The sequence below is a fragment of the Oryctolagus cuniculus genome, chromosome 8 (assembly GCF_051225735.1).
Source record: "Oryctolagus cuniculus isolate XC-2025 breed Fujian yellow rabbit chromosome 8, ASM5122573v1, whole genome shotgun sequence".
Classification (NCBI taxonomy): Eukaryota; Metazoa; Chordata; class Mammalia; order Lagomorpha; family Leporidae; genus Oryctolagus; species Oryctolagus cuniculus.
The window spans coordinates 22737766-22761360 of record NC_142874.1 but is presented as its reverse complement, the minus strand read 5'-3'; the positions used below and the strand labels follow the sequence as shown (position 1 = coordinate 22761360).

The 23595-nt window shown below is 43.2% G+C and overlaps 1 long non-coding RNA gene across 15 annotated transcripts in view; it reads left to right on the top strand.

Moving 5' to 3' along the window:
• LOC149124912 (uncharacterized) overlaps nt 1–23595 on the top strand; it is a 189069-nt gene that overhangs the window by 124078 nt on the left and 41396 nt on the right. For 11 of the 15 annotated variants that reach the window (XR_016211717.1, XR_016211719.1, XR_016211720.1 and 8 more), the window contains one exon: nt 8233–8352. This is a non-coding gene — a long non-coding RNA (uncharacterized LOC149124912). Of the gene's footprint in view, nt 1–8232; nt 8353–16602; nt 16664–23595 lie in introns of all 15 variants that reach the window. The other 4 variants (XR_016211708.1, XR_016211712.1, XR_016211709.1 and 1 more) reach the window with 1 other exon arrangement.

Here is a 23595-nt window from a genome sequence, read left to right as displayed (position 1 = left end):
CTAGAATTTAAGGCACTGCTTTGTCCTTTGCACATTGAAGTCCAAGGTATGCAAATACCCACTTGGTCTTTGGGCAAGTAGCCAGTAATTCTATAGAAGCTTAGGTCTAGGAATGGTTTAGCTGGGGAAGAAACTGACAACTCATGACTACTTTTGAGGTCTTAGGTGTCTGCAATGGCTTGGGTGGGGTAGTTCTTGGAGATGGAATGGTCATTTCTACGTGGACTTGACGGGGAAAAAAGGGCCAGAATGGGCCTGCACTGTGGGTGCTGCCTGCGATGCCAGCAGCCCACATCTAAGTGCCAGTTTGAGTCCTGGCTCTCCTACTTTCAATCCAGCTTCCTGCCAATGTGGCTAGGAAGGCAATATATGATGGCCCAAGGACTTGGGCCCCTTCTACCCATGTGGGAAACCCAGGTGGAGTTCCTGGTCCTTGGCTTTGGCTTGGCCCAGACCCAGCTGTTTCAGGCATTTGGGGAGTGAATCAGCAGATGGAAGCTAGCTCTCTGTGTCTCTCTGTTTTCTACCTTTCAAATAAATAAAACTGAGTAAATAAACATTAAAAACTATTGAAAATCACAAGGAACTTTTAAAAAATGAAAACTATTTTCAGGAAGATTCAAGAAAAGAAATCTTTGAGTTCATTGAATTTCCATGAAAATTTTATATAGTTTCTTTTGTTTGCTAAAATCTTTTTATTAGTTAAGAGAAATATTTATGTAGTGCACTTATTAGGTAATTTGTGTGTTATTCCTGAGACCCCGTTTACATTTGAAATACTTTTTACAAGCAGGAATGCGCTTGCCTTGTTTCTTTGTTGTGAGTCTCTGGAAAGGCAGCTGCTGCACGCATCTTCCAGTGGGACTCTGGGAAGAGAGTGCCTCTCGGGATTCCGCACCCACAGCTGGTGCTGGGAGACCTCGAGGGTGTAGGTGGAGGCTCTCCATGCGAGGTGCTCTACCAGCTTCAAGTCAGGGCTCTAAAGCAGGTTCCCCAGGTCGCGTCTGAGTGGACATCTCTGTCTGTAGAGGAGCCTAGTGAGTCTGTGGTGGCTGAGATGTCGTTCCGTGTGCGATGTTTTCAGCCGTGTTCCATAAGTAAACTGAGTAGATCTCACAGTTGCTGTGATCTGAGGCCACCCTGTTGTCCAGCAGCATCCCTGTGAGACAGGGAGGCCGGGAGATGCCCATGTCCAAACATGCAGTCAGATATCTGCTCCGTGTGTGTTTCCAGGAGGGAACAAGAACCACCTAAGCAGTTAGAGTATTAGGTTGGACTTAGCTTGAGCCATATGGAAACAGATTCCTTCTTTCTTTTCCTCCCTTCCTCTTTCCCTCCTACCTTCCTCCAGTTAACCAGTTATGAGGGCTGTGGAGAAGACCAGACTGGCTTTTTGTGTTTCTCATTTCACCTGCCTGGACTGGTACTGGTACCCTTTCTGGCCATAATCCATTCCCTGCTGAAGGGTTCTAATGCAGCTTTTACACCACCTGTCCATGAAGACATCTGATAAACTGGCAACAAAGTGTTACAGTATTTTAGTTCTTTAAGAAATATTTACATTCTGTTGAACATCAGAATTCCTGGAAATCCGGGAAAGGTTCAGTGCTACAATGAGAGAAAGGCAGGCGACAGCCATCTTTCAGCCTTCTCCAGTCCGTGGAACAAGGAATTTAGGCAGTGGCTCGTGTCTCACGGCTCAGCACGAATACAGATGCTGAGATGGGGAATGCAAAGGCTACCAAATGACGGGTGCCTATTCCAGACCACAGGAATTCCCATTATTTCAAAAGTTTTCTTTTTCCAAAATGGAAGGTATTCGTCTTTGTCATCAGGAGTGTATCAGTGTTACTCCAGTGCTGGGGAACTGTTGCCAAGTATGAAGCAGCAAAGGGAAGGACCTGATCAGAAAGGACAGCTCTAGCCTTGGTCTTTCCACCGGGGCTGGCTATGCATCCCAGGTGAGGTGTCAGCAAGAATGTCTGTTCCTGCCTCCCAGCTGAGAAGCAGAAGTCAATGTCATCAGTGGATGAAGGGAGGTGAGGGGCTTGGAATATTTTTAGTACACATCTTAATACATGCTTGGCTATTTCCCAAATAAAGTGTGGAGAAATTGATGAAAGTGTGAATTATGGTTCATTTTCACAGAGTGCAAACCTGTGACCTTTGTTGACTGAAAGACAAATCTCAGCCTTCATGACTATATTGCACTTACATAATAATGGTAAAATGAGTAAGGTGGGGTGTTAAGGCAAGTAAATATTTGTTGTAGTGAAGGTATAAACAAGTGTTCTGTATTGCAGATGCAATTTTGAAGTAGTAGATACAAAGAATTGTGTATTATGGAAAAAGGAGAACGATCATGGCATGTATTAAAGTGGTCTTAAGTACAATAACTTTCAAGTGATTGATATATTGCAAACGAAAGCCCCTTTCCATGAAATTCTATATCACATAAGAAATAGGGCTTTAGGACAGTGCAGTATAGAAAAGTTTATTAACATGGGGTTGGGGGTCGTTAAGTCCTGTATTTAAATTCTGGCTCATACTTTACTGGCTGAATTACCTTATGCACATCACTTAAAGTCTCTGTAGGCATACTCATTTGCAAAAACAGAGGTAGCAATTGCCATTAACAAAGCATTGCTTAGAATCTAACTATAATAGCAGTTTGAGAAGTGTTTAAGATCACACCAAATTTTTTGTTTAATGTGGGAATCATAATGACATACTTACGGGCCACTAGGAAAATCTAGTACAGAAGGAAAATTTGGTAATACAGGCAAGAGCTGGGAGAATCATGCAACACTGCTTCCAAGCAGATGAGGGAAGTAGGATTTACTGAATAAATGGAGTGTGTGAGCTTTGCTGGATAATGGACAGTTCATCCAAAGTTCCAAGAAAAGGGGAACATGTGGATCCAGATGCAGGTAGCTTCATGGATGTAGTGAACATCCTTTTCCAATTGCAACTGACCAGGAAAACATGAGAGACCCATTCTGCCTGCATTTAGGTCTAAGGCTGAGTTTAGTATGGTCTACTGTCTCCTTCTCTCTCTCTCTTAAACACACACACACACACACACTGAGTTCAGTATGGTCTACTGTCTCCTTTCTCTCTCTCTCACACACACATACACACTGAGTTCAGTATGGTCTACTGTCTCCTTTCTCTCTCTCTCTTACACACACACACACACACACAGGGTTCAGTATGGTCTACTGTCTTTCTCTCTTACACACACACACACATGGTTCAGTATGGTCTACGGTCTCTTTCTCTCAAACACACACACACACACACACACACACAAAGAAGCCGAGGCAATTCCAGAGAAGTAAGTTCACAAACATTAAAGGTCAGTAAATGCTACCAAGACAGTGTAGAAAAGAGGAAAAGGAAGCATTAGTGCTATAATTTTAAGCAGTGACTTTAATGAAATTTCTTGCAGGAAATAAAGGACTGAGTCATGTGAACAGTTGATAAAAGTGTGAGGTAAGAAGAGGAATTGAAGTACGAAAGTCCTGTGGTGGGAGTGTGCCTGGCAGATTCCAGGAGCAAAGAGAAGACCTAAGTATTTGAATGACAAGAATACAGTGGATGTGGCTTATAATAGAGTTTGAGGTCAGAAGGGGCCAGATCAGCTAAGGCCTTGCAGGCCGTCCTGTGGGCCTTGGCTTTTTCTATCACGGAGAAGGGATGCAGTTCCAAGGGTTTGACGGGATCACTTACGTTTTAACATGGCCTTTTGGCTACTGCATTGAGAAAAGACTGAAGAGGGCCAGATACAAGGGCAAAGAGGCGTATTAGGAGGCTAATGCAATAATCTGTATAAGAGCTGATCACTGTAGAGAAATAGGAAGCCTAGTTTGTACAGGGGGGTGCAGTGTGCTAGGCTGACAGCTTGAATGTTTATACAACAGAGAGATTTCAGGTGAGGTTGCTGCAGGATTGAGTTGATATGCACTGAATTAAAGAAGACTTTAGGAAGAGAATAGATGGGAGGGAAGATCAAGAGCTCAGAGGCAGAGGGACTTAAAGTGCCTACTTGATATACAAGTGAAGTTATAGAGTAGGTGTTCAGGTGTGTGAATCTGCAGCCAAGGGTGATGTCCAGTTAGAGTTATGAATTGGAGAATTATCAGCATGTAGATGATGTATTAAGCCATGAACCTTGGATGAGATCATTGCAAAGGCGCAGGAGCAGAAAGAGAAGAGACACGGTCTGAGGACTCAAGCCCAGCACACATCCTCTTTAATAGGAGGAACCAGTGATGGAGACTGAGAACGAGCAGCCAGTGAGATAAGAGGAAAAGCTGATGCTGGCATTTGCCAGACATTAAGTGAATGCAGCCTTAACAAGGAGTAAGTAAGACTGTTTCAAACACTGCTGAAATTGAAGGGAGAAGACAGCTGAGAATTGAGCATTGGTTGTAAAACTTGGAGAGAATTTGTGAACGTAGTTGTATGAATGGTAGTTCAGGAGGGTGGTTACAGTGGGTCCAGAGACTAAAACTAAACTAAAAAGGAATATTGAGGGTGATAAAATGTTTTTAGGCATTTTTTTTTAAAAAAAGAGCTGGAGAATTGGAACAGTATTGAAAGAAGTATGTGAGATCAAGCATACTTACTTACCATGGCATGGGCATGTGCTTTTCCTAGTCACATGTATTTGCATCAAAGCAGGCGTGGTGTGTGACTGACTGAGTTTGACCAAAGTTAGACGGTTTCCTACATATACATGAAGTACTAAAAGAGGAGCAAGGAGCTTGGATATTGAAGCAAGGATATTTAAGTTTGCATGTTTAAGCATGAGGTTTGATGGTAGTGATGGACAGTGAAAGAGGGTGGGATCTAGAGATTGCAGACCATGGCAGGCCCCAAAACTTGCAGAGCTGGGAACTAGAGGGAGTAAGCAAGAAACAGAGTGGTGGTTACCGACTTAAATACTTGTTGAGGAGACCAGGATAAAGGATTCAGATTTCATTCTTTTTTTTTTTTTTCAAAGAAAAGATGTAGTTTATTTATTTGAAAGAGTGACAAGAGAGAGGCAGAGACAGAGAGAGGGAGATGTCCCATTTACTGGTTCACCCCCCATAAGGCTGCAGTGGCAGTGCTAAGTCAGGCTGATGTCAAGAGCCTGGAATTCCCTCTGGGTCTCCTATATGGGTTGCAGAGTTTCAAATCCTTGGGCCATCTTCTGCTGCTTTCTCAGGAGCATTGGGAGGGAGCTGGATTGGAAGCAGAACAGTTGGGACTGTATAGGATATTGGTGTTGTAGGTGGTGGCCTAACCCCTGTGCCATAATGCCGGCCTAAGATTTTATTCTTAAAGATGCTTTTAGAAGGTTTAAAAAGGGGGGAAAGGTAAGTTCTTATCTGTTTTAAAAAGCTTATTCTAGCTGCTCTGTGGAGAATAGGTCACAGTGTTGGTTGGGGACCAAGAGAAATGGTAAGAGGTGATCAAAACTGAAGTCATTTGTGATGACTTTTAAAATGATTTTGATAGAGCTTGTTAATGAATTGTGTGTTGGGGTGTGGTGAGAAAAACAGAGAATCGAATCTCATGCCTAAAGAGTTTGTCTGAGCTCCTGGGTGACAACTGTGTGGTGATTTCTTCTGGGAGGAAAGCAGAACATTCTTGTGAGGTTGCAACTCTGTATCGATCAGTGGCAAGGATACGTTCTGAGGACTGTAGCGTTAGGCAGGTTCTTCATTGTAGGAACATCACTGAGTGCCCTTACACGAACCTGGATGGTATAGCCCACTACACACTCAGGCTCCAGGGTTTATATAGTGTAGCCTCCTGTTCCTATGGCTGCGCTAAACAAAATAACTCGAGATTAAATCAAGCACCAGTAAAAACGATGTGATCAAGAGATTTGGTATGCAGAAGATGGATAAAGCTCTGTTAGCATAAGCAGCATGCTATTTTACAGCAAATTTAAGTCTAAGTAGGAGTGTACTTTAACAGCAAGCATAGTGCAGTGAATACATAGCCAGTAACAGCTATTCGTTATCATTATCAAGTCTTATATTCTGTGCACAGTGACATGTGTTATACTGTTCACAGAGCAGGCAGGTGGGTTTGCACCAGCACCATCACAGCCCTGTGAGTAATGCAATCATGTCACTGGGTGGTAGGAGTTTTCCAGCTTCATTATAATTTTATGGGACCACCATTGTATGTGTGACCCAGTGCTGACTAAAATGTCATTGTCCAGCACATGGCTGTATTATTTGAGCTGCTCACTAGATATCCAAGAAGAAATATCAGATAGTGCGGGGGGGGGCTCAAGAGAGAGGTCAGAACGGCAGTGTTAGAGTGAGCCAGAGCACGCTGTTTAAATGAGTGGGTCTGCATACGTCACTCATGGAGTGAGATTAGAAAGAAGAGAGACAGGCCGGTGCCGCGGCTCACTAGGCTAATCCTCTGCCTTGCGGCGCCGGCACACCGGGTTCTAGTCCCCGTCGGGGCGCCGGATTCTGTCCCAGTTGCCCCTCTTCCAGGCCAGCTCTCTGCTGTGGCCTGGGAGTGCAGTGGAGGATGGCCCAGGTGCTTGGGCCCTGCACCCCATGGGAGACCAGGATAAGTACCTGGCTCCTGCCATCGGATCGGTGCGGTGCGCCGGCCACAGCGCGCCAGCCGCGGCAGCCATTGGAGGGTGAACCAACGGCAAAGGAAGACCTTTCTCTTTGTCTCTCTCTCTCACTGTCCACTCTGCCTGTCAAAAAAATAAATAAAAAATTTTAAAAAAATGAAAAAAAAGAAAGAGAGACAGTGCTGCGTGGTCATTACTGAGCAGAGGGCTATGAATGAATGAATCTGTGAGCAAATTAGAAACAAAGTTAATGAGCGTGAAATGGTCATTCAAGGAAGGAAGATGATGTCTTTTTTAATTCCCCCAGGAAGAGAGAACACTATGCATCCTAGGATGTGGGTGGCTCAAAACAAACAAACAAACAAACAAAACAAAACAAAACAAAAAACAAAAAAACCTACTCTTCTGCTTCCACCAAGTTCTTGATCTCTGTATGTAACACCTGCTTTGACCAGGTATAACCATTATCAGAGGCACTGAGGAAACTGCCCCCATGGTTTCCATAAGAGAACAGGTACTGCATTTTCCCAGCCTATTCTAATATTTGACAAGTCAGATGACATTTGTTCTCATAATGCTGTGCTTTTTAATATTTTGGCCAACTGTGTGGAATCATGAAGACAAAGGTCAAAGTCTTAGATTGTCAAAATGGGAAAATGATGTGAACACAGTACCAATAGGATAGTAAAGCATGTTTGAATTCTTAGTTATAATTGAAGAATATCATTCATCAGTGACAACTATATCACATGAACACTCAGAAATTCTTGTGTTAAGAATTTTTAGTGACTGAAGACTGAGAAATTCTTAATTTGTTTAGAATTTTTAGTGACTGAAAAAATTTTCATATACACGATTGCTGCTTTTCCACACAGCGAGTTTGCAGCTTTAAGTTTTTTGGAAGTCTCTTTAGCAGTTGCCTGCAAGCACAGCAGTCAAGTCGTCCTTTGTGGTTAGATAATGTTTTCACCCCAAGGATCTCTAAGCATTTTAGTGGTGGATCAGCATTTGATTCCTATTTGGTGGAAAACAGAGAAGGAGACTGAGAGAACAGATGGATTTTGTAACATTCCAAAATGAATTAAATGCAGGGCCAAGAAAAAAAAAAACAACAACAGAAACCCAGGGCTTCTGAATCACAGAGCCTCAACAGCACAGGACACCAAATTATGGGTAAAGACAGTGAAATGTAATAGTTTCCAGCAAACTAGGAATAGAAAAATGTATATTTTCTGCTCCAATTTGCTTTGAGATATCATTTCCTCTCTCTCTCCCTCCCTCCCCATCCCCTACCCCCTTCCTTCCTTTTCTTTTTTTTTTTTTAGCTTTGCCCAAACCCTTCCTGCTGAGACTTATATACTGGTGGATTCAACAGAGGTTACCTCCTCTGCTCTTTTACAAGAGGCTGCCTTTGTTTCATGGTTTAATTATACAAGGGTACTTCAGAAAGTTCATGGAGAAATGGGATTCAAAGACACAATTTTCTTTGGTGAACAAGGAGCTTGAAATCCATAGAGATGAGGGGCTCTCAGAACCTTCAGAAAATGTGTATTATGAAAAATCTGGGTGTGGATTTCAGCAATTTTTGGGGGCACCAAAACAAACATTTTTCAATTCCATTTATTTTTCAGGAAATTTTTGGAGTCTCCTTATAGAGAGAATTCAGCACATCTCTGCTGTGTGCTTAGCATGTATTGTGTCTGTGCTATTGTGGAAGACAATGTGGAAGAATGAACGTCCTTCTTTGTGTGGTGAGTTCTACAACTGAGGAAGAAGAAGGTCACAGTGTATGGGCCTAGAGTGTGGATTTCTGGAGCCAGGCTGTGTGGCACTAGTGTCTGGTGCCTGCTCAGGGCAGGCATTTGGCACAGTGGTTAAGATGCCACTTGGGATGTCCACGCCCCATATTGGAGTGCCTGGGTTTGAGTCCCAACTTCGCTTCCAATTCCAGCTCCCTGCTAATGAAGCTTGGGAGGCTGCTGCTGATGGTTCAAGAATAAGGGTTGCTGCCACCTCATGGGAGACCTGGGTTGAGATCTGGGTTCTGGCTATGGCCTAGTCCAGCCTGGTCTGTTGTGAGGATTTGGAGAATGAACCAGTGGATGGAAAATCTCTCCCTTTCTGTCTCCTTTCTGCACTTTCTGCTCCCAGTCTCATCCTCTCCCTCAACCTTTCCATTGCCACCAGGCACTTAGAATGAAAATTTGCTCATGTTACATTTTGGCAGAATTTTTCCAAGTGTAACCTTCATCATTTCATTAAAATCACCTGGAATTTTTTTTTGGAAGAAGTAAAAATTTCTGGACCTAAATCCAAACTTAAGAATTACAATATTTGGACATATAGAAATTGTACTTTTAAAAGCTCTTCATTTGGGGCCAGCGCCACGGCTCTCTAGGCTAATCCTCCACCTGCAGCCCTGGCACCCCCGGGTTCTAGTCCCTGTCGGGGCGTCGGATTCTGTCCCGGTTGCTCCTCTTCCAGGCCAGCTCTCTGCTGTGGCCCGGGAGTGCAGTGGAGGATGACCCAAGTGCTTGGGCCCTGCACCCTCATGGGAGACCAGGAGGAAGCACCTGGCTCCTGGCTTCGGATTGGTGTGGTGCGCCGGCCATAGCAGCCATTTGTGGAGGGAACCAATGGAAGGAAGATCTTTCTGTTTCTCTCTCTCACGGTCCACTCTGCCTGTAAAAAAAATAAAAAATGAAAAAGCTCTTCATTTGGAGCAGACATTTGGCCTGGCAGCCACACATCGGAGTGCATGGGTATATTTCCTGGCTCTTTCCCTGGACTCCAGCTTCCTGCCAGTGCAGACCCTGGAAGGAGATGGTGAAGGCTCATGTTGTTGGGTCCTTGCCACCCAAATAGAAGACCTGGATTGTGTTTCTGTGTCCTGGCCCTGGCCCAGCCCTGACTGTTGCAGATATTTGGGGCATCTTTGTTTCTCTGTCTCTCCACCACTGAAACAAAATAATTAGACAAAGCAAAAATCTCTTCATTTGATTTTTTTTAAAGTTTGAGACACTGACTTACAGTGTAACTTCTTATCCTTTCCTGGGTCTTCTTCCTCTTTCACCATCCTTTGCAATTTTTGCTGTAGACTTGTAGGATTACTAGATCCTCCAAAGGCAAAATAGTACTTACTGCTTCTTGATCTTCCATACCCCCAAATTTTCCATGAAACCCCTTTTCTCCTGCTGTAACTCACTTATCACAAATGCCATCTGTTTTCTTAGCAGCTCCTGGAGAGTTACCCCCCCCAATCTCTAAAGGAGGAGCTGTCTCCTTTATTTTTTTTCCAAGATTTTATTTATTTATTTGAGAGATAGTTACAGACAAATAGAAGGAGAGACAGAGAGAAAGGTCTTCCATCTCTTGGTTCACTCCCCAGATGGCTGCAGTGGCTGGAGCTGGGCTAAGCTGATCCGAAGCAAGGAGTCAGGAGCTTCTTCTGGGTCTCCCATGTGGGTGCAGGGGCCCAAACACCTTGGCCATCTACTGCTTTTTCAGGCTGTAGCAGAGGGCTGTATCAGAAAATGAGCAGCCAGGTCTTGAACAGGCTCCCATATGAGATGGCGGCGCCGCAGGAGGAGGCTTAGCCTACTGCGCCACAGCGCTGGCCCCTGCCACCTTCTTTTGAACATTTCTACCCCTTGTTTCACCATCACTCTTTGAAATAAAACCCACAGTCCAGGGCTCGCATGGTTGAGCTGCTGTGGGTCTCGTGCACTTGGCCTCATGTCAGGCTGCCCCTCACTGTCAGTGTTCTGCACTCAGTACTCTGCCGTCCTTCAGTTCCTCACATGAACAGTGGTTCTTGCTAACACAGTTTGCACACTTGCTGTTTCTATGCCTTCCTTAGTAAGGTCAGGTCAAGGGAGCTTTGCCTGCCTCTGCTGAGTAGGCCAGGCATTCTCAACAGTGGCAGTGTGACTCTTCGGACCAGGTCGTTATTTTTAGGGGGAGCTCTGTGTGTTGCAGGAGGCTTAGCTGCTGGTACTTCTAAGTTGTGACGACAAAAATGTCTTCATTTCCCTGGGAACAAAATTACTTCCAGTTTTGAGAACCACTGGACCAGGTTAAGTGCCCTTATTATGTGCTTTCATGATTTTTACTTTTCATGTTGTACTTGTAGTTAAATAACCATTGTTAATGGCTGTTTGAATGTAAGTGCCAGGAAACAGGGATATGACTGTATTACTGTTCCCCCACAGTGTCTAGGACAGAGTCAGGTTCTGTCTTATGGGTTGGGTTGTATCCTCCCAAAATTCATATATTGAAGTTGTAAACTTGAATACTCAGAATGTGACTATGGAACATATACTATTATAGTTTTTTCATAAGACACATTTTCCTTGAACTTTTTGAAGCCCCTTTATATACATAGATTTCAAATTTTTATACAGCAAAACAAATTTATCTTTCAATTCCATTTTTGACAGATTTTTGGAAATTTTGGAAGTACTCTTTGTCTCCTTGTGTAAAATATAGCACACCTCATCTGAGTATTATGTTATATCTATATTATATTATACCTCAGTAAGGTCCTGCAGGAGACAAAGTTGTATGAATTAATACCTAAATCAGAAATTCAGAATAATACAGTTTCACTATAAGAGGACCCTCTTTCTGCTTTATGAGATCGAATAGAGTGAAAGTTCAGTGATTTGAAGTCTTGTAATGATGGAGAAGTTGGATTCTCTTTTTGATGCAAGATTCATAGGAACACAGGGATGCAAGCACTTCCTGTCCAACAGAGGGTGGGTTGCACTTGTCATGTAGGCTGCTAGACCACAAGGATTCTTGTCCAGAATGAGTCTGGAATGATGTTTATCCCCTAGAGATCCTGGAGTCAGCATAGATGCAGTGACTCAACCTTTCAGTTGTCGTCTCTAGGGAAGAGCACTGTGAGGGGTGTTGGGTAGTCAGAATGAATATTTAGTGTTTGTACCTGCCCTGTGTTCCTCCTTCCTCAACAAAGAGTTCCCTGTGAAACAATTCCATAGATGCTTACTGCTCCTGCACCCCTTCCCCCATCTGTCCCATCTCAGTCTCCAAGGTCAGATGTGAGTCAACTTCTAACTCTGCAGTGGTCTTTAAAACTAAGCTTGACAAATCAGGGTAATTCTGTCACTCTGGCTGAGACCTGGGAGTGGAGGAAGCAGTCGAGCCACCTGAAGGTAGTTCCTGTGATCTCAAGGTGCACAGGACAAGGCTTTGGTTCACTCTGCTCTGAAGATCAATAGATGAGGCTCAAACCAGTTTAGGGGCCCTGGCTGACCTTTATTGACCTTGAGCTCCTTACACACACATTGCGACACCGTAGCATGCTGAATGACACGCTTGTCAGCCTCCATGTCAGGAAACATGGGGCCAAATAAGGGGTGAAAAGGAGTTGTAGCCAAATTTCAGGAATCTCCACCTACTTCACAGAAAAACCAGGAATATGCCTTCTCCTTATTAGAATGTGTCCTCCTTTTATCAGAATGCACCCCTCCTTTCCGTAAATGACCCCCGTAATCTGAAACACAGTTCAGAGATAGGGCTACTCCCCTTTGAGTGGGTCCCACTCTGTGGAGTATGTATCTTTGCTTTCTCAGTAAAACACTTGCTGCCCACTCTGTGCCATTCTTTGACTCACTCCTCAGTTTCTTCTTGAAGTACCTGGGTACCAGGCAACCCTTGTAATCCAGAGCCATAGCCACACAGTAGGGGTGGGCACATACAGACCTATCCACTTAAAGTGGAATGCAAGGATTTATTTAGGGCTACTGAGAAAATCACCAGTAACAATGTAGCCCTGGAGCTGCTGGCAGCCATCTTGACACCATGTGAGGAGGGAGGTATGGCTGAGAGATACAGACCCTATACCAGTTGAGCTCTTGGGTTAAGCCATGCCTGAGACCAGAAAGATCTCCTTAATTGAACACTTAAGGCAATAAATTCAATTTAAAAATTTTCTGTTAATAGCTAAACAGGATTTTCAGGTGATATAAGGATATATTATGCATGATACTCCAAATTATTTGACAATGAACTTGTTTTTTGCATCATACTTGTAAACATCCTTTGCAGTTAGTTTTCCTTATAAATGAATTAGAGTACTTTTAGCTGCAAACTGCAAAAACAAATTTATTGGGGGTAAGGGTTTCCAGGTTTGGTTAATTCATTGGTTTAACAATGTCATTAAGCATCGGTGTGTTTTCTGGTTTTCCATTCTGCTATCCCCAGTTAGTTGAGTCCTTAGGCTATCCTCTGTCAAGGTCATAAGATGGCTTTGTTCCAGGCATTGCGTCCTGACAGAACAAGGTTGAATGGAATAACATGTAATGCTGTTTTCTCATGTCTTGGTTTAAGGATAAAAAAATCCTTCTCAGGTCTTTCTCCCTCCCGAGATTCCACTCGTGTCTGTCATTGCTCCAGAGTGGGTTACCTGTCTCTCCCTAGGCAAGCCATTGGCAAGACAATGAGATAAGCACAATGGGTTGAGAGTATTCCGGATTTACCTGCTGTTTTGGGATAGGATTACCTTCTCAGGAGGCAGAAAACCCGAATAAAACAGGCATTCTGTTTGTAAGAAATGAGGAGAGAACAGGTGGTGAGTATGCAATAAAAGGGGATAGGCTGAGTGAACTCATACAGAAGATCAAGTTACTCAGCTTCCAGCTTCTGAATTCCCACTCCTCTTCAGTCTCCTCTCAGTGACTCAAACTGTGTTTTATGTAAACCATTTTGCATATGTAATCCACTCCTGTCTCAGAGGGAAGGGTGACTCTTTTCTGTTTCTAGGATTAAATCCTTCACTCTACCCTTAATATAACAGTTTTACCTGCCTTTTTTTTTTTTTTTTTTTTTGACAGGCAGAGTTAGACAGTGAGAGAGAGAGACAGAGAGAAAGGTCTTCCTTCCGTTGGTTCACCCCTCAAATGGCTGCTAGAGCCAGCGCACTGCGCCAATCTGAAGCCAGGAGTCAGGTGCTTCTCCTGGTCTCCCATGCAGGTGCAGGGCACAAGCACTTGGGCCATCCTCCACTGCCTTCCCGGGCCACAGCAGAGAGCTGGACTGGAAAGGAGCAACTGGGACAGAATCTGGTGCCCCAACCAGGACTAGAACCCGGGGTTCTGGCTCCAAAAGCCGAGGATTAGCCTAGTGAGGCGTGGCGCTGGCCACCTGTGTTTGATTTGGATATTGTGTCCTATCATTTCTTGTCTCTATTCCAAATTAAATTCTGACTAGTTAACAGTCCTTCCTACAATCACATTTAAACATGGCTGTGCAGCTCTCCCCTTGTTTGCATCTTCTTCTAGTGTTTTTCTGCCGAATGGTTTCCTCTGTGCCCTTGGGAGTCCACGCTCCTTGATACCTTCAGATGCATCACAGTGCTGTGCAGGTGCTTCCTTTACTCATGCTACACCTGGCTTCCCAGGGAGGCCCTTTAAAAAGGATGCTGCTGCCCCATTTCCATGTCACGGGTCGCGAGGTGGGGTCTGAATGTCACTTAGTTCTGTTTCTAGCCTGTTAAACTTGAATCTTGTTCTGCATCCCTCCTCTTAAGGCTCAAGAACTTAAGTAAACCATCCTCTGTGGTCTCTTCCCCAAACACTGTACAGTGGTGTATGTTTTCCCTGATTTGTGGTAACTAATATACAGAGTACAAAAAAAGGTATATGAGAAAAACTGACATTTTGAGATTTGATGAGTTTATAGCCCTGGTCTAGACTCCTGAGGAACAATTGTTTTTGTATTTAATACTTGTTGATTTTTTTTTTTGAAAAATTTATTTTAAGGAGTACAACTTCATGCATTTAATATATACAGATTTGGAAATATGATGCTTCTACCCCCCCATCTTCCTCCTACCCATACTCAGTGAATCTTTTATTTAGTGGAGGGTTAAGCTTGTGATTATAAAGAAAATTTAAAGTATGCCATTATAAAAATTAAAAGAAAAATAAGAAAAGAAAAAGAGTGGAAGGGAGGGAGGGAAGGAGGGAAGGGTCGGAAGTATCATTATGTTCATAAAACTGTGTAGATGAAATACATGAAAAAATTCCCCTTTTTAGAAATAAAAAAATATAAATAAAAAATCGAAAAAATATGTTTATCAAGAAGTTTAGCATTTGTGTCAGGTCTTCCTTCCCATTCTTACTCTTGCCATAGTTCTGGGGGTTTAATTATCATAAATGATCTTTTTTCTTCCTCTCAATTTTTTTCTGCCCATCTCTCTCCTTCCCTCTATTCATCCCTCCATCACTTCTTCACCCTACCCTTCCCTCTCTTTGTCCCTCCCTTTCCTCTCCATTATTTTTAATCTCAGTTTTATTGATTCTTAATTGTGCAGTGAACTGCACATGTTTGAAATACACATATGATTAGTGTACTGTTTATGCATTTTTTTTTCCACAGAAAATACTCAAAAACTTGGAAGCTTAAAACAACATTTGTTGTCTCACACTGTGAGTCAGGAATTTGGGAGAGGTTTAGCTGAATATTCTGGTTCCTGGTCCCCCAGAGGCTGAAGTCAGTGTTGGCCAGAGCCAACAGTTACCTCTGTGTGCCAGTGAGTGTGGATTCACCTTGAGACTCATTCACAGAACTGTTGCAGGTCTGAGTTCTATGTTTTGCTACATAAACCTCTCCCTTGCAGCTGGGGGCCCCCTCGGCAAAGGTTTCAAGAGATAAAGGCAGAGCGTAGTGGGAAAGAGGAAGAGGGGGGTGCTGGAGAGAAACTGAATGAATACAAGGCTGAGGCCACATTAGTTGTTTTTTTTGTTTTGTTTTTTGACAGGCAGAGTGGACAGTGAGAGAGAGACAGAGAGAAAGGTCTTCCTTTTGCCGTTGGTTCACCCTCCAATGGCTGCCACGGCCGGCGCGCTGCGGCCGGCGCACCACACTGAGCCGATGGCAGGAGCCAGGTGCTTCTCCTGGTCTCCCATGGGGTGCAGGGCCCAAGCACCTGGGCCATCCTCCACTGCACTCCCTGGCCACAGTAGAGAGCTGGCGTGGAAGAGGGGCAACCAGGACAGAACCCTGGGTGCTGGCGCCATAGGCGGAGGATTAGCCTATTGAGCTGCAGTGCCGGTCAATACTGTGTTCTTGTTATCACTGGTATCCTGTATAGCTGTGTTGTAATTTGATCATCACCTCATGATGGGTGTTTGCATTGTTTCTAGTTGGGACTGTTGTGAATAAAGCTGAGGAGGACATATGGGTTCAATCCATGGTGTAGAGATGGTGGTTAGTTCTGGTATATTATGTCTGAACATGAACCTAGCTATTGTTATGAAGGTATTTTTTAAATATGCTTTTAAAATTTAAAATTCATTTATTTGAGAGACAGGCAGAGAGAGGGAGAGAGAGAGTGTGAGCTTCTATATGCTGGTTCACTTATCAAAGGCTCAGAAAGAGTTAGAGCCAAATTCAGGAGAGCAGTCCAGGTCTTCCAATGGCAGACACCCAGTCACTGGCGTCATCATGGCTGCCTCCCAGCAGCTGCTTTGGTAGGAAACTGGAGTCAGGAGCCGGAGCCAGGCACTCCCATGTGGGATGCCGGCAGGTAGCCACCAGACTAAATGCGTGCTCCAAAATCAGCAGACATCGAGTAGATCATCCTGAATTCACTCAGGATCGCAGCCTCTGAGTGTCCAGCCCCTGAGCCTTCCTTTCAGAATCAGGCTTACAAGTCTTCACGGTTGGGTGACGCTACTGCTTCCACTGTTCTCTCTGGTCTGTTTCTGTGGAGAACCCTCACTAATACAGACTTTGGTACTGAGGGTGGTTCTGCAGAACCCCACAGCTGGTGAATTTTCCTCGTCTCCTCTAGGGTTTCTGGAATTGGTTATCTACTCTGTAAGTCCTGAGAAAAGATAAACCTTTATGACGGATCCTGAGTGCCAAACCTGGCCACAAATTATAAATAGAATGGGACAGTCATTTGCTGATTAGAGGCTACACACGTTGCTGGAAAAATCGCTTTGTAGCACTTGCCCTTCCTGTTTCCACAGCCCAGATAAACCATCTCAGAAGAGTCCTGTTTCACCATCCAAACCGGACCAGTGATCTGCGGTTAGTTTTGAAAATCACCCAATCAGCATCAAGCGCTTCCTTCAAATTTGCATTGAGAGGGAGGGGGAGGTTCTTTCTTGATAGTTGATAGTTTAGTTCTGGAGTGGATTTGGTTGGTATGGCCTGGTTGCTGTCCCACCTGCAGCCATTTGCTGGGGCATGTGATTCTCTCATTGGTTAGTCCAGGGTCTCATGTCTACACCGGAGCTTGTGATCATGGTTGATTATTTCAAAACATATGAACTTAGTGTAAGAGGGGTGATTGGTCAAAAGCAATGTAACAATTCAGTGAATAAGAAGAGGGAAAATGGTTTCCTGGCACCTTTTATAACTCACGCATGCACTCTGGGTCTCCCTTTACTTTTCTATAATTAGTTCATTCCTTTTTAAAAAATTTTTATTTATTTATTTGAAAGTCAGAGTTACACAGAAGAGAGGCAGAGACACAGAGAGAGAATGAGAGAGAGAGAGAGAGAGAGACAGAGGCCTTCCATCGATGGTTCACTCCCTAATTGGCCGCAGTGGCCGGAGCTGCACTGATCCGAAGCCAGGAGCCAAGAGTTTCTTCCGGGTCTCCCACATGGGCGCAGGGGCCCAAGGTCTTGGGCCATCTTCCACTGCTTTCCCGGGCCATAGCAGAGAGCTGGATCGGAAGAGGAGCAGCTGGGTCTCAAACCAGCACCCATATGGGATGCCAGCGTTTCAGACCAGGGTGTTAACCCACTGTGCCACAGCGCCAGCCCCTAGTTCATTCCTTAGTTAAAATCATTATTACATTTTAATTGCATGTTAATTCTGCCTGATTCTTCCTGAGAGTATAAATTCTTTGGGGGCAGAAACTGTTTATTATTATCAATAGTTCTTAACATATAGCCATTACTGGATTTTATCTATTTAATTCTTAGTTATTTTCTATCATTCTGGAGCCCTGAACACTAGATTTTCTCCTGTTTATCTGAATATTTCTCAGGCAGGTTCTTTTTTGAATGAGAAAGTCCTGTCACACTTAGTATTTGCAGAATTCATTGTATGCTGTTTACTAACAAGTCTTTTCTCATATCTTTTTCAAATTTCTTTAATTAGGAGTTTAAATTTTTGCTTCTCCTCTTTCTTCCACCCACTGATTAATTCCTAGCTCTTCATTGTCACCAGTTTTCTTCCTCTTTCAAATTCTGTTGGCCATTGTAGGACGTAGTCTTTCTGGACCATATATAACACCTGCCTTGATCGCCCTTTGCCTTTCATTCTTCTGCACTTGTTCCTGACCTTCCTCCCAGATCTCTGGTTGCTTATTAGCAATATGTTTTGTGTCTTGATACATAAAGATAGGCTGGGTACAAAAAGGAATGATTATGCCATCAGCTTTTAAACTACTTATTCACGTCTTATTTCTGATAACACTTCATACTTGGGTTGTTAGAACAGTCCACTTACTGGATTTTGTGCTCACTACGCCCCTGCCAGTTCATTCAAAGCATTAAGATTTATTCTATTAAAGTTACTGCTTTGCTCAGGAGGTTTTGTTGGCTCTGTATTGCATGCTAAAGAGAATTCACACTCTGTTGTTGAGGAAGGCTTGCCCTGTTTTGTTAGCCTTGACAGGTTATCTGTTCTCCTTTCCCCACGCATATCCTACCTTCTGGGCAACCTTGAATGGCTCTTACTTAAACACTTGCTTTCTAAATTTTGCCCTTTGGAATATTCTTTCTACGTGTCAACACACAGGTGTTACTTTCCTTCATGCCTCTGCCTTTTGAAGGACTTCCAGCCAGTTCCATCTTTCCTTCTTCCATGATGCCTTCTGGGATTTCCCATCCAGAAGTTATATCCTGCCTCTCATTGCCAGCAGCATTTATATTTTGCTGATCTGTAGTTTTAGGAACCTATAGGAGCTGCACGTAGCATGGGAGCCCAGATCCTAGCTGGGGAAAGAATAAACTCCACAGTATTTATTAGATTGCAAATTTTGACTCAATAAACATGAGATGAGTGAATGAATAAGTATCTGCTGTAGAACGAGCCCTGAAAGAGCATAAAATATTTGCTCAAGAATTCTTCCATTGGCAATGAAGAACCCAGATGGAAATGTTCCATGTTGTTCTTCGTGTTGTGCCAGAAATAATATATGTGGTTGGCTACTATGGAGCAATTCTTGGCTTGAATTGACAAGATAAGGAAAATCTACAGCAGGTGGAATGGGGGTAAGCTAATCACCCCTGTCTCTCTGAACTCTTGCAAATCTGTTAGCTCCCACAGAAAAAAAGGAGCTTTCTGTAACTGTGCGTTTTTAGGTGTAATTATTTAACTCTTTTTTAGTTGTTAGGCAAGGATATAAATGTAACTAATAAAGTAGCCTGATTATCAAGCATCATGGCATCAAGCGGCAAAAAGTTCTACTCAGGAGCTTCTGATGGAGGTGTTAAATTGATTAGGGCTTTTAGATGATAGCTTTAATGAGAAGGAATAATTTGACAATAACCAAATTGTCTACGAATGTCACGTGAATGTAAGAATGGATTAGAAGTATGTTATAGAGAGATCTGTTTAGTTTTAAATGATTTATCTCGTCTCATGGGAGAATTTATAGTGGCTGTCTACCTCCCACATAAGCGGTATAAGCTGTGTTGACCAATGCCTGCCAGCATTTCAAAGCTGATTCTCTGATCTGGGTGTCTCTACCTGTGATTGCTGTCTTCTCTGTGTTACAGCTTGTATGCTTCCAAATGCCCTTTGAAGTCCCTTCTATCCCTTTTGAACCAGCAATCCTTTTAACAAGGTCTTTTCTGCCTTTGCTGCGAATCTCCAGACATTCACGACCCCTTTGCCTGATATTTTTATTTCAGGTTGACTCTTGCTCTTTGAAATTCCCTTTTTCCACAGCCCCTTCATGCTCTGTGTCCTGCTCTACAATGCAGTCTCTTCCCTGTAGGCTGCCGCTTTCCAAGCTTCACACCACGTACTCATGTTTTGTTTTTTGTTTTTTTCTCGTCTGCTTGTCAGTTCTAACTCCGTAAATAGTGTCTTTCTGGAGCTACTGCTGTTTCTCTCTTCCGAACCACACCTAATTTATTCTGACAGCATTCATATGAAAACTCACACTCTGCACGCTTCTCTGTCATCCTTCAGTTATTCCCAGCTCTATGCTCGTGGAAGGATTTATTTGTTTTCCCTGAGGAAACCTGTTCTTTGGAAGCAAGACTGATATTTGACGGAAGAACTCTAGGAGCTTGTACTCTCAAGAGATAAGCAAACAACCAAATAAACAACAGACACATAGAAACTTTTCCTTAGGTGGCATTTTCACTTTCTTCTTCTCCTTTGTTTTCAGTATTCCAAGTCTGTAGCAAAAGCAGTGTATCCATATATTACGTAAGACTTCACCTCCTACTTGAAAGGATTGCACATTTCCTCATTTCCTGTAAGGTCCTTGTGTGGTTTATGCTAGCTGTCTCCCAATGGTGTATATAATATTCAAGTGAAAGTGTGACCTTAGGTTATAAGAGCTTACAGTTTTGTTGTACATCTCACAAATGTTGCTTGTATTTCAGTTATGTTTTTAGATGCATAAAATCTATTTGTCTTCAACAAACCATTAATGTGTGAAGTTGCATATTTAAACACATCAATTGAAAGTTATTGCTGATCAAGTCAATGGCTCGGAAACATTTAGGGGGAGTAAACGATCCCTTTTCTTCAGCAGCATGAATTATTCAGATTTCTCCCAGTCAAATATCTCATGGAATTGTAAACAAGTGCGTAAATGCTAATATGCATGGGGCAAACAATGCATTTTTTTTTTTTTTGACAGGCAGAGTGGACAGTGAGACAGACAGAGAGAAAGGTCTTCCTTTGCCGTTGGTTCACCCTCCAATGGCCGCTGCAGCCAGTGTGCTGCAGCCGGCGCACCACACTGATCCGAAGGCAGGAGCCAGGTGCTTCTCCTGGTCTCCCATACAGGTGCAGGGCCCAAGCACTTGGGCCATCCTCCACTGCACTCCCAGGCCACAGCAGAGAGCTGGACTGGAACAGGAGCAACCGGGACAGAATCTGGCACCCCGACCGGAACTAGAACCCGGTGTGCCAGCACTGCTAGGCGGAGGATTAGCCTAGTGAGCCGCGGTGCCGGCCTAAAACAATACATTTCAATCATATCTGCGAGTCATTTAGAACCTGATCTTTTTCTATTTTAGGAAAATTGCCCATGAAGTTCAAATATACAGTGGTTAATGTGCATAAAATATAATCAGGCATTTATATGAAACCACATGACATTGTTTTACCAGCCGTCCCAATTTGGGATTTGAATCCAAGCTCATCAAATTAAAAAAAAAAAAAAAGAAAAGAAAACCATTTAGACATTACAAATTCTTTAAAGTAAAGTTCAGTGTTTTATTTTCTTGACAGTTGAACAATAGGATTTAAATATATTTCAAGTGGGAAAAAAGCTTTAATTCCTTTGTGGATGAGGAGGATAGACATCTTGTAGTAGGATGACTGCACAAAGGATCAGGAGAGAAATCACAGCATTTGTGGCCTCAATCCTGTTGGATCAGATCATAGCAGGAGCTTTGTTAGGTTCTTTTCTCTGAACCTGGGTCACTTCCCAAGAGGTTTACAATACCAAGGAATGCAATACCAGCTCCTGAGCAATGACTTTTTTCAGACTCTGCTAATTAGAAGTGGTTTAGAAGGCATGCATGGGAGGAGTTACACATTACTTCAACCAGATTGCAAACAGAAACAGAATAAGGAATCTCATGTTAGTTAAATCAACAGGTTGCAATAAGCCTACAGGGGCCTGACAGTTCCAAAAGGGCCACTTTTTGTAGTGTGTGGTGTGTGCCACATTACACTGGCTGCTTATGACATAAATGGAGATATATTTTAATAAATGATCTTTTATATGCACGTGAAATCTAATAGGCCTTCTGTTGAATAACAACAATATATTATGTGTACAAAAATTAGGTCGTATATAGTCAGAAATAGAATTTATTGGCTCTTGGGACCCAGTGATTCCTTGCCATGAGGGACTGTGTTGGGTGTGGTGGATGTGCAGCAGCACCTCTAGCCTCTGGATCCTCCAGATACCAGTAGCAAGTCCCCTGTTAAAACAACCAAAAATGTACTCACTTTTGGGCAAATATCCCTGGGTTGACATACATACTCCGGCTGAGAGCCACTGATGATGACGTTCTGCCTAGCTGTCTGCGTGCAGGGAGACTGTGGTGGTTGGGTAGAAGATGGGCTCGTTTTCATTGTGACTATTACTGAATAGCTGTGTGTATGTATTCTTTTTTGGCATTAGTTTATTCGAGCTACCACAACAAAGTGCCAGAAATTGGGCAGCTTAAACAACAGGGATATATTGTCTCAGTTCTGGAGGTTGGACATAAGAAATTGAGCTGTCAGTAGGATAGTGCCTTCTGAGGGCTGAGGGAGAATCTACCGCAGGCCTCTCCCTCACTTCTGGTGGCCTCATGTGTCCCTTGGCTTACAGATGATGTTCTCCTTGCATCTCCATGTCATCTGCCTCTATTTGTGTCTGTCTCTGTACAAATTTCCCTTTCCTATAAAGATGCTGATTTTATTGGATTGGGGCCCATTCTAATGACCTCATTTTAATCTGATTACTCCATCAAGATCCTGTTTCCATTTAAGATCATATTAAATGGAATTTGGAGTCCTGACTCTGACAGTTCTTTTTTGGGGAGGGGGTGGGGGGCAGGGGTGCAATAAAACCCACACCGTGTTTTATCAGTTGTGTCTTCAGTGCCAAAGTGGGACTCCAACGTTTACCCATTAGTTGCTCTAACTTCTGTTCTGTGCGTTAAATGTCTGTCATGTCTCTACTTCCTAATGGATGGAACAGGTGTGCTATATTCCATTTGGACCATCATAGTCCTCCGAAGAGTACTTGGCAAGGATTTCCTTGAATGAAGAAGAAATGTCTTACTGCAAAAGGAGAGGGGTTGGGCACTTTTGCCCTCAATGATGTAGATTTGCATCAGTGAATCTGTTTCTTTCTCATAAATCGGGGCATCAGTGGGCTCTTTCTGCATATTCAGTAGCTTTCAGTTCCATTTCCATGTCTAATTGAAAAGTTCAATGCTCAGCCATCAAGATGAATGACTGTAACATATTCAAGTAGAATGAGTGTATGTAATCAGTTTCATTCTTCATCACATCTCTGGTTGTCCTCTCCAAAGGCAATGACTATTGACAGTTTCTTGTGTATTCTCCCAGAACATTTTTGTGCATAGAAAAAAATGCATATTATTTTCTATGTCCTCTGACTTATTCTTCTGAAAGTGAATGTGGATTACTCTTCCCTAAGACAAAGATTCAGAATGTGGGATTTGTATTGGTATTTAAATAAAAAGACTTATCCTTAGGGTTACTATAGAACCAGAAACTTCACAGGAGTGTGTTACTTGTTTTTTGTTAACTTTAACTAAAGCAACTGTAAGGAAATCCTTGGGAAGGAAAAGGTTTATTTCAGCTTGTGGCTGGGAGATTTACAGTTCAGAATCAGGTGGCCCCATTAGTTTAGCACCTGTTAGAGGCTGGCAATGGCAGAGCAGGTCCAGAGTAACATTCAGTCACCTGGTGAGCCAAGAAACAGAGAGAAGCTAGGCTGAACTTGGTTTAAATGAACAACTGTCTCGTGAGAACTACCTTCTGAGGGCAAGCCCCTAGTGATCTACAGATCTCTCACCAGGCCCATTCTCAGACCCTGCCCAATTGATCCACCATTATCTCAATCCATTAACTGTTAATTTAGAATTTGAGCTTTAAGTGCATGAATGAATTTTCGGGATCCATGTCCTGTTCAATCCAACACAAGGGGCACTCTAAAGTCAATTTTGGGATCAGCCACCAGACAAAGAGCCACAGGCATTAAAGAATGCTGAGAACAGCACAAGAGGAGT